Source organism: Glycine max, chromosome 15, assembly GCF_000004515.6.
Source record: "Glycine max cultivar Williams 82 chromosome 15, Glycine_max_v4.0, whole genome shotgun sequence".
Lineage (NCBI taxonomy): Eukaryota > Viridiplantae > Streptophyta > Magnoliopsida > Fabales > Fabaceae > Glycine > Glycine max.
The window spans coordinates 31,171,738-31,183,925 of NC_038251.2; the positions used below are offsets into that span (position 1 = coordinate 31,171,738).

The 12,188-nt window shown below is 31.5% G+C and overlaps 1 long non-coding RNA gene across 1 annotated transcript; it reads left to right on the forward strand.

Moving 5' to 3' along the window:
• Positions 1-2,876: 2,876 nt before the first annotated feature.
• LOC102662664 (uncharacterized) lies at positions 2,877-4,718 on the forward strand. Its single transcript, XR_418496.4, has 3 exons — positions 2,877-3,061; positions 3,297-3,358; positions 3,870-4,718. It is a non-coding gene; the product is annotated as an uncharacterized lncRNA (long non-coding RNA).
• Positions 4,719-12,188: the final 7,470 nt, after the last annotated feature.

The following is a 12,188-nucleotide window of genomic DNA, read 5'->3' on the forward strand; positions in this document are numbered from 1 at the left end:
GGAGTACGAGAAGGCAAGGAAAAAAAATAGTTGGATGTCAATTAATTGATATAAGTTTATGAAGGATAAAAAGGTTGAAAATGGTAGATGTTTTGAAAATTTGGTTCATTCGTGATCCATATGATCAAGATTATAGAAAGAATGATTGTTTGTTATCTTTATGTGAAGTCACATCACATAAAATTTGTAATTATTGACTTGCAAATGAAATAAAAGAAAATAGATATATTAAATTGATGTAAGGACATAAGATTCTTTTATTATTTATATAATCAAAATAATTATTTCACGATTAAATTAATAATTGAGATTATATAAAGAAATATATTAAGTTATACTTATATGATTGATTATAAATTTAAATGAAATTTAGATTATTTTTATGGAGAAATAAATATTTCGTGCTTAGGAACAATTTGGACGGTGTTTATTTGCTATTCAACTAAAACTTTCTTACATATTTTATTCAGTATTTAATTTTGTTATGATTATTTCAACTTTATAATGATTTTTTTGCAAAAATAAATTTTGGATGCATTCAATTATTTTTGTAAATAAATAAATATTTAATTTTATATTTTTGAGAAATTAAATTAAACTATTATATTTTTACTAAAATTTAATTAGGGAAGGTTGATAAATGCTAGGCACTCAAATCACATTCATATCCACATTCCTACTTATTCAACATTATATAATTAAGTGTTCATTTTAGGCCCATTTATCTAAAAAATATTGACAAACATAAACTTATTGGGTATGAGTCTAAAATAACTGTATTTTATTTTACTTTTATTTAAAGTAAATTTTATGTAAAACGTTCAAATAACTTAATTTTATTAATGTTTTTTTATTTGACATTTTTTAATAAAGATTTTAGTTTTAACTTTTAAGTTGTATAAAGATTGGGATCAACACAATAGTTCCTTAAATATATTAATTACTGTTCTTAAAAAATGGATATTTTAATTAACAAATTGGTAAGTTTTTAAAATTAAAAAATGGTTAGTTACAGAATAAAATGAATTTTATAACAATTATTTTAAAATTGTTGACAGTGGGTGGTTTTTTCTTTTATAAAGCAAACACTATTAGAAAAAATATTTTTAATATCCATTATTTTGGATATTCAATATCGATTTTCTAACTAATATTGAAACTAGTGACGTTAAAAGTATCAACGTTAATATCGGTTATAAAAAAATCAATGTTAAAATACACAATAATGATGTTGTAAGGTGCATAACAACATCGATTTTCACAGAACTAATGTTTTGTACCTTACAACATCAGTTCTTCCAAACTTGATGTTGTTTTTGCATATTGTTTTAGTATTCTATCTATTTTGTTAATTAACCTAAATATGCAAAATATTATAATCAAGAATTCAACAATTTTTTAATTTAATAATTTATTTAATAAATTTTAGAATTCAAGAATTTATTAAATAGTTTTTTATTTTCGAACTAATAAAGATTTTTCTAATGTAAAGAGATAAGCACTAAGAAGAGGACTATTTTGTATTAAATATTTTTTCTTTTACGATACGGAGGGAATAACCCTATCATATGGTTTTTATTTTTATGAAATACAATACTTAGAGTCACAAAAGATCTCTTATAGTAGTCTAGAATAGGACCAACCTATCTAAGATCCTTTGCTACAGAGCTATCAAATATCCCCCCAACCTGTCGGAGTACCAGGGGGTAATAGAAAAATTTAGGAATGGATCTTCCCATTAACATTAAGGCTGGAAGACCAAAGCCCCAACAATAGCATAACAAGGGTAGGCCTTTGGAGTGCAAGTGTAAATTCCCAACATACTTCAAAGGCAAACAAAGATAACTTACCACATTGTCAGGAAGTGATGTTGTAACTGACTTTCCAATATCCGAAACTACCAGATATCTAATAGCTTTCATAAACCATCTAAATAATTTCATATTGAATTATCAATTATAAATCTGGAAGTATGTTCATACAACCGAAGTATCACGGTAGCTGAAACAGAAGTCTTGCATTTTGCAATTTCAAAGAGGTTAGTGTCACTTTTCAATTTAAAATTGACCCTACTAGAGTACCCAAAGAAAAGATTAAAGTGCATTCGTAACTGCACAAATTCAAATATCCAAATCTCATGCAATTAAGAATTTCCAAAACTGTTTTATATATATATATATATAGAGGGTTGGAGTAGCGCCTATTGTAGAGAAGATGGTGGAAAATAGACTTAGGTGGTTTGGGCATGTAGAGAGAAGACCGGTAGACTCTGTAGTGAGGAGAGTAGACCAGATGGAGAGAAGACAAACAATTCGAGGCAGAGGAAGACCCAAAAAGACTATAAGAGAGGTTATCAAAAAGGATCTCGAACTTAATGATTTGGATAGAAGTCTGGTACTTGATAGAACATTATGGCGGAAGTTGATCCATGTAGCCGACCCCACCTAGTGGGATAAGGCGTTGTTGTTGTTGTTGTATATATATATATATATATATATATATAAGCAAAAAATTACTAATACAGTCACAAATTCACAATGTTTCGAGAATTTGGCACTTCAGGCATATTGGCATTGCTGATTACAATATTGATTCATTTTGTACAGGCAATGGCTGTTAGCAACTTATTGGTTGGCCAACTCGAAAGCCTTAGATTATTAGCCAAGTGGTCAAAGGTGCCACCTAGGCTTGGGCAAAAAAATCTAGTATCTAAATCTAATCCAACAATTGATCGGTCCAATCCATTTTAATTATTTTCAATGGATAAGATCTTTTACCACATTCATAATTTATATCCACTTATAAAATCTGAAACCCACTTTCTTTTTAAATAGTTTTAAAGTTGAAAATCCTAAGTCCATTTCGGATATCTTCTACATTCCCCGTAGGCCCATACAATATTGCTTTCTTTAGCAAGACAACAACCATCTTCAAAAATTAGAATTAAATTTTGTGTAGTTCAAACCACTGTTTCATCTCCACCAGCAAATCACCACAAGACACACCTCTTTTTTCCACCCACATTCTGTGTAATTCACTCAACGAGCTCTCATCTCAATCGGTAAAATCATCATTTCTTCTATCTTCTATCATTCACATGTATTTTGCAATTTCTTGGAATGAGTTTTTTTCACCAGCTCTTTTTCTGTATGCCTTTGCTTTGCTACTCCAAACCTATTGGATGAAATTTCTTAATAGGATTTGTAATATTGATTGAGTAAGTAAGTTTTCTTCCTTTCATTTGTATGTTATCTATAGTCTATTAACAGTGATGGCATGCTTATTTAATTCTGCAGCTTGCTGCTCTCAAACTGGATACCCTAATGGGTGTGATTATTCGATTCAGCATGTGGAAAAGGTAACTATCATATCACTAAAGGTATTTATAAGTTATTTCATATTTTGAACTTTATTTAAGAACTCAGAATAGTAGCCAGGATAAATGCATACCAGAAAGTAGAGAAATCCATGACATTTTTGTTGGAATTCTAAAAACTGGAGAGCATACTCATTTAGTCTTTTTTCTACCTTAAGTCAAATTTGAGTCTACAGGCCATATACAATCCATGTTGAAGTCTCAAAATTCGATTCCATGTCATGTGGCAAATTATGACCTTGCATCTCTATCCTTATCCTTGGTCTCTTGTGGCTTATATAGTCCAATTTATTTAAGATTAAAATTGGAATACCTTTAAAAGAAAACTGCCATTCTCGTTGCCCTTTTTGCTAATTCTCTTTCCCTTTGATAGTTGCGAAATATAAGCTAATGTGATAGTCAATTTGGATTAATAAGTGGGCGTAATTTTTTACTTTATTATTGTTTTTAATGAAATAATGAAGAAATTAACATCTTTGCTATTTTTGATTAGAAAAATTTAAAAGAAAAAGATTTCAAGTGCTTTAGAGGAAAAATTGATGCAAAAACTGGAAGAAAAAACCTTGAAGAAAAAAATGAAAGAATTGGAAAGCCCGCTTAACATGCAAGACGTGCCCTGCGCGCATTCTCGCTCAGCGTGCAACACACGCTTAGCGCGAAAAAGACCCATGAAACACACGCTTAGTGCGAAAGCTTACGCTAAGCTTGAAGTCAGGGTGAAAATTAAGCTACCTAGTGCCTATATAAGGAGGAGGAAGCAGAAGAAAAAGACACAATCTCACAACCCACACACGGGTATATCCCTCAGGGGAAACCCTCTCTTTAGCCATTCCCCTTTTTCTTGTTATTAGTCATCTATCACCTTCGTCCATTAACCCCTGAAGTGTAAAGTCTCTCATGGTTATGAGAGGCTAAACTCCTTTTGTTGGAAGCCTGGAGGCCAAACTCTTGTAATATAATTCTTTCTTATTATCTGTTTAATGCAATTCTATTTCTATTACTTCTCTATACTTTTCTACTATTATGGTCTGATCACCCATATACTGTTTAGAGGGGTAATGTATTGAAAAATGGTTATTTTCTAAAGGACTGGGGAAGGGTATCTTAATAAATTTATTGTTAGAAATAGATTGACATTTATTTTGCCCACGAATTTTTGCATCTCTTACCTTAATGTCGTTTGCTATTTTATCTTTGCAAAGAAATTTGGGAAAAAGGATAAATAAACTAGGCTCTTAGTGCAGGAAACCAAAGATAAGGTAATTTAGTTGATGCGGGAAGAAACAGGGATTTCATAAAATATAGAAAATCAATTACATTATATTATAAGTAGTTTTGACATATTAGACCCCAACATCATTGCATTCTGATTCTATCTTCTCACATTCAAACCGTTGTTTATTTTTCCTGTTATCTTTTTATTTTCCTTAATTTCAAATTTCACATTTATAATTCATTGTCTCTTTCTTCTTCTCCTTCTTTTCATTGCTTAATAATTGAGTTTGCATCAATTATGTACAATCAAAGTTCCTGTGAATTCGACACTTGGACTTCCATTTTAATCTTTACTACTTGTGATAAAGTTGGTGCACTTGCAAATCTGTTAACAAGTTTTTGTTTTGCTAATTCTTTTTCCGTCCTATGTGCATCAATGTGTCTATCAAGATCTTGAGAGCTAAAAAATTTGCGCAGACTGAATTTGCAAGGGAAATCTTATGGAATGGTTGTTGCTGTTGTAGTTTGAGAGGCAGATTCATTGTTGCTATCACCAGTGCTTGAGATTGAGAATCATATTGAATCTCTTTCCCTTGGCTCACTATTGTTGGAGTTGAGAGCTGAGTCAAGTGAAATAGCTTCTGAATTAGGATGATGAGTTCCTATTGGATTTGTGACATTGGAAATGTTAGTGAGGCTTCCACTACATGGACATGTAGAGGTTTCTTGAATAGATACATTGGAAGCAACCTTACTACCTTAGATTCATCTTTTGCTCATGCCTCCACTTCAAGATCAAAGTTTGGTTTCATGATTTAGATGTGCTAAAGTTAGAAAGCTAATAAGTGGAAATTATTAATCAATAACCACCAGTGTTCAAAATAAGATATTAGGATCTATTACTAAGCTTGCATTGGGATATTTATTTAATCCTGCATTTAGGTAAGCCAGGAAAATCAATCAGCTCATATTTAGCAATCATTAGAACAAAATAAATAAATAAATCTTGCATGAATATTGATGTGAAAGATTACTAGATACACATCATCTGAGTACCATGTTTTGTGATTCATGTAAGTAGATTTAAGATCCAATCCATTTGAGTAGATATTGATTGGATGTGGATTAGATTATTAAAAATCCAATCCATGCCCACCCCTAGTGCCACCAAGGAGGCTATAAGACAACACTAGACAAAAGTTTGGAAAAAGGCCACTTCTAGATAGAATAACAAATATATTGTTTGATAGGATTTGAGTGTCATCCTATGAAAGAACATTTGGAATCAAATTCTAATTTTCAAAATCAAACTCATGAGTTCACTTCAAATTGACCAGATTAACATTTAGATCCATGGGTCCAGTCAATAGCACTTAAACAAGAATGATCTTATTAAATATGTAGTAGTATTTTTTAGCCCCATCTAAAACTATTAATAGAATATGAGATAATCCAAATCATATTAATGATATTATTGGTTTCAGAATTTGTAGGTTTAAAATATTCTTAATCCATTCACAACAATAAAATAGTTGAGCATCTACAAATTGTATTACTACCCAGAAATATATTGATAACTTTAGTGTTGCTATTAGCCTATTACCTTAGCCATGGCTGAAGTTATCGACATCTCAAACATCAATCACAAAGCGATATCCCACTGAAGCCACCAATTCCTCACCAACAAACAAAGCTGCATATTCCACACCCAATCTCCACCGTCCACTCCAAATCCAACGCCCCACAATCAACCTCTGGAGAAGTGCACGACTTCTTCAATTTTGCCGTACATGGAGAAGTGTACAAGAAGCTTGTCCATGTGGTGGTTTGGTGGCACGTTGGGGGTGTAGATCTTACGGATAGCCAGGTCAGCGAGGTTGGTGTTTGACGTGGAGTTCCCAGCAGTGGCGAGCTGCATGATCGTCAGGCGATTGTTGAAGCGCTTGATGAGCTCATAGAGGGCGAGAAGCGCACCATCGACGTGGCAAAAGGTGACGAAGCCATAGCGCTTGGACTTGTCGATGGCCTTGTCAGGATGACAACGACCTCCTTGAGGTTGCTAAAGGTGGAGAAGAACGAGAGGAGTCATCAGTGATGGTGTCCTAGCTAAGGCCGTGGATGAAGAGCTTACGCTGGGAGACATCGGGGTCCGCAACAACATGCACGACGAAAAGGACGTCTGGGTGGTGTGCCAGCACGTCCTGGAGGATCTCAAGGAGCTGGTTGCGGGTGAAGCACTCAATGAGCTTGTGGGATTTGGAGGGAGAGATCTTGAGGGGGTCGAAAGAGTGTTGTTGTTGAGAACGAGAGAGCGAGAGTGACAGTGAGATGAGGTGAAAGTGACTAGGTCAGAGAAGACAAAGAGATAAATTCAATAAAAGGAAAAACACAACATTAAAACCTAACATCAGTTGCTAAAAAACCAATGTTAACATTGGTTTTTGAAAAATCAATGTTAACAAAAAATCAATTGACATCAGTTTTGTTTACAAAACTGATGTTAACATAACCACGTTAACATTAGTGTTTTAATAACTGATGTTAACATAGCCACGTTAACATAGACATGTTAACATTAGTGTTTTAATAATTGATGTTAACATCTGTTTTTCACATCACTATGTTAACATCGGTTTTATTGCTATGTTAAGATCGATTTTTTTAAGAACCGATATTAACAAAATCAGTTTATTTACAAAAATTCCTTCACCTTTTTCTTAACATCAATTTCATCATAAAAAATTGATGTTAAAATGGCGATGTTGAAAGCATTCTTTCTAGTAATGCAAGTAAAAATTTTCACTTAATTCATGAGAGGAATAATTTATATGAAGTAATATCTAATTTATTATGGTAAAATTAAATTTTTGATTTTAATAATTTTAATTTGAATGTATTTTTTTATGGTTGTTTCTTTCTTGATTCAAATAATTTATTGAATTTTTATTTTAGGAACATAGGAAATATGTAATATAATAAACAGGGATGAATATTATTTATCAAGTATGAAGAAAAAAATGTAACAAATTACATTACTGGTAATACAAAATTAAAAAAAAAATATTTAGACATCATGTTTACCCTGTGTAACACACGAGTCAAATAAAAATACTTATTTGTTACGACGGTAATGTTACAAACATAACTTCAAATATAGTCCGCAGAGAAAGTCTTTCAGAATTTAAGTTAGGTACTATTACACATTATTGTTGGCTATATAATTTTTTCATGGATTACGTATTGGTTATATAATTTATTCTTTAAAATAAAACTATAAATATTATTTTTTACTGTTTAACATTTAGTTGTCATTCTTTACTGACAAAACAATATGCATGATGAGAACCAATGTAAATGAAAACTTCTACAAATTTCTCCAAACTATAGTTTTATGATTTTATATAGAAGCAACCTTTGAAGCAAACATTTTGGTTTTTAAGGTCATAATACATGACTAGGTATCGTTACATTTTATTATTTGTTATTTATATTAACTATGATAAATTTAGGAAAAAAATTATGATCCTTTTTATTTTATGATTATGAAAATATTATTATAATTATGATTTAGAACATATTTTGTAATTGATTTTTTTTCATTTTTTATTTTACTTATGGTCCATTTTCAGATGTCTCATACAATCAAAGGATTCAAGATTTAGTTATGGTAACCATTATTTGTGTAATTTGTTTCCAATATTTTTTATTCATATATGAAATACAAGAAAGGTGAACAAAATTCTATTATATTTAGAATAAGGTCATTGTCCTATTTTATCAACTATTTCATGTGTTATTTGTTCTCAAATACAGTAGTTATTCACATATTCTTATTTACTGTCAAAGTACATATAAAGAAGACCAAAATAAGTATTTTCAAACATTTTATTTATCCTGTGTTGGCCTTGTATTGTTAGATATAAAAAAAATCCGAAACAAAATATAACAAGCATAGTATTGTTTATCTACCGAACATTTTATTTTCGTTCATTGCTAATTACTGACAATGAAAACGTACCTTCAAAACGTTTATGGTAATATAAACTACTTTATATTACAAACTGGAATAAATTGCAGAATTAGCATACGGTAATGCAAGATTCCAATTTGATTAAACGTAATTGTAAGACACGAGCCTTCAGCAACCATCTTAGCCGCACATTAATTTTAATTAAAATGTTATTTTTTTCGGCTCATTATTGTATTTTTTAACAGCTCATCATTCTAAAACCATTTTTCCCAAATTATCCCACCTTCTTTTTTTTTTTTTTTTCTATAACTACCCCTACTTCCTTTGATATATATATATATATATATATATATATATATATATATATATATATATATATATATATATATATATATTTCTTCAAAACTTGACTCGCTCCAAAGTTAATTAAGTGCAAATAAAATATCTATCTAGGATAGTGCACAAACAAAAACACTGAAAACTAATGTTTTAAACTAATAAAAAAAGTCATATTTTTTTATATGTACCTTTGACCTACGCCTCAGTTTTTAAATTCTCTGATGAATGAGTTCAAATTCCGTGATTTCTCATACATCAAAATAATATAAAAATTTAAACCTTTTACAAATAATGCACAAAAAAAGTTTAGTATTCTTTTGATTCTTATATCTAAACAATATATTAATCCTTATATTTCGAAACTACTCATTTTAGTGTTTATTCATATATTTTTAACTTGTTTTAGTCACAATAATTTTGGACGCAAATTACTAATACAAATTAAAAAGAGATTAAAAAGTGTGTATGTATAAGAACTAAAATGAGTAATTTTCAGTGGATGCCAATTACTAATTGTTCTTGCCTAGGGGTAGTAGGATAATTTACTTTGTGGTACTTGTAATGTCTCTGATAATTGACATCTCGATGACTCATACTATATGACACTTTACAAAACTTTTTGATAACGAATATCAAATTGTTTCATAAAACAAATAAAATTAGGAATCTATAGTACAAAATTAACCTAGGTTGAACTCAGAAATATGATTTAATATGATTCATACATTCATTCACTTATAAATCGAAAGAGATTTTTATCAAACAGTTTGTAAGCAAATATAAAGGAATGCGAAAACACAAAAAAAAAATAAAATTAAAGAAATAGAACAGAACAAAAACAAAATACAAGTCAAGTTTAATGGCATCAATCCAATTCACCAAACCAATGCAAAACAAATTATCACAATTAATACAAGTGATGCTTAGTGTGAAAGTTGAGTCAAATGCATTAGAGAAAGTTCAATTGAGTCAATCTATAAATTATTTGGAATCCCAAATTATGTTGGAAGATCTTCTAAACAATCTGTGATTAAATTTCAAAATTAGGAAATGAATCCATAACCTAATCCATTTTCAATCCTAAGCATAATCGTAATCATGAAAATCCAAAATAGGATTGAAGAGAAAGATGAACATTCACAAAGATTAGAGATACCAAATCAGAACTCAAATTCAACCTTGCATGGAGTGGATCGTTGGATTGATTGATTGTTTAGCCCTCCATGATCATCATCAATGGAAAAATAAAAAAATTTTGTGCAAGAAAATGGTAGAACAAAAGAGAAAAGAGGAAGAAGAATGAAGAACAATTGAGAGAAAAGAGAAAGCTTGCACAAGTAACTAATTCTGTTTTTTTACAAAATGAAGTAACTAACTAACTAACACTAATATATAGAGTGAATCCTTAGAAGGAATGGATGGGCCTTGATTAGGCCCATCTAATCTACCTAATTAACTAATTACACAAAACAATGTCCAAACTTGCAGCCCAATTATTCAAGTACAAAAGCTTTGAATTCCAAGCTCAATTTGACCATCAAAATGGTAGAAATGGAAAAATCTTATTTGTACAAAATTTAATATCATTTTCTAAGATTTCCAAGGACTACTCACTCGTTCCATTTAGAGTTCTGTAGTGTCCTATAGGCCCTGCATAAGGAAGATACATCAAGTAAGCACAAAATTTGAAATTTAGCTATAATTCTCAATTAAGCTCAATCATTCGCCTAAGATCAAAACTGAGTTAAGGTGAGAAAATAAGGGTCAAATAGATGTCAATTGAGTTAAGAAGAATAGATAAATATTAAACTACGAATGCTCAATCACTCCTCATTGGTCAAAACTTTTCGTATGTAGCCATTTTTGAGACATCAGCAATCAGCTCTGACACAACTCGATTGTTCTCAGGATTATTGACTGTCCCCACAAATCAATACAAGAATTTTCAGCCTACTTTATCCTCACTCACATTTTTCATGAAACTTCCTAGAAGGTCACCCATCCCATAATTGCTCCAAGCCAAACACATTTAGCTATGAAGTTCTTAAGTGATGAGCTACCAAAAGTTAGATGTATCTTGTTGGTATAGGTAGTACCAATTAATTCTTTAAGTCATCCTCAACTATACAATCTCATACCTAAACAACCTCTGGGTTCAAACTTGTTCACTTTAGGTAAATTTTGAGGGTGAAATTTCTTAAAGGGGTTGAGAGTTGTAACACCCTAATATTTGTTTTCCTACGCTAAATAAATATAGATAAAATTACACTTGCACCCCTTTTACTTTTGACTTATTACAGTTGCACCTAATTCTGCATGACCCCTACATAAACCCCCAAAGTTTTGCAATTTGCTACATTCACACCCCCTCCATTGTAATAGTGTTAGCTCTGTTAAGCCAAACCTATCACATGTGAGGCACATGTTGATTTAATGAAATTTTTATGACAAAAATGCTATCATCTTCCTCATTGAACTCAACATTTAACCTAACAACAACATTTTCCATCCATCTTTCCTCTAAATTGTCGAAAACCATGAAACTCTCAATGTGTAATGAATCGTCTTTCTGAACTTTTGATTCTTCCTCTTCTCCTATACGTCATCACTTTTGCCACCCTATCTGCCACCGAGAGCTGCGCCATCACCGACACCACCTTGCCACCTTGATGTAGTTACCGTTCAATATTTTCGACAATGTGTTCCTATTTGACACAACTCCAACCTCCATCGATGATGACGGTTCATGAAAATATCAACATCCACAACAACAAACAAACATTTAGTCAATTGTGAAATAAGAAAACATAAACAAGTTAAGAAAACACCGTGAGATCATTCTTATACTTACACTTTGGCTCATCTAAGGTTGCGATAATGCGGAGTTGTACTTGAAACCATAGGCAAACAACTTGAAGTTGCTATGCGACAGAATGACACCATTAGTGGTGGCGAAGCTTTTCTAGTTAGCTTTGGATCCATGACATCATAAAGTCATGCTTCTAGCAATTATACTTCTTCTTTGTTGTCGTTATGTGCACGGGTACATCAGACGTGCTTGCCACAACTAGATTTGGTGTCATTGCACTCAGCTCATCTTCTACAACGACGCTGTTACCTCCCCTACCATGTCGCTCATCCTCGACGCTGTTGTCCTTGCCACGCTCCTCGTGTTTACCTATGCTTCTAGAGCTTTGAGGTCTTCAACCTCTACAACAACAACATGAGCAACATGCTCCCCCTCGCTATCAAACCCTAGTAGAGCACATTTGTTGTTTTCAAATTTCA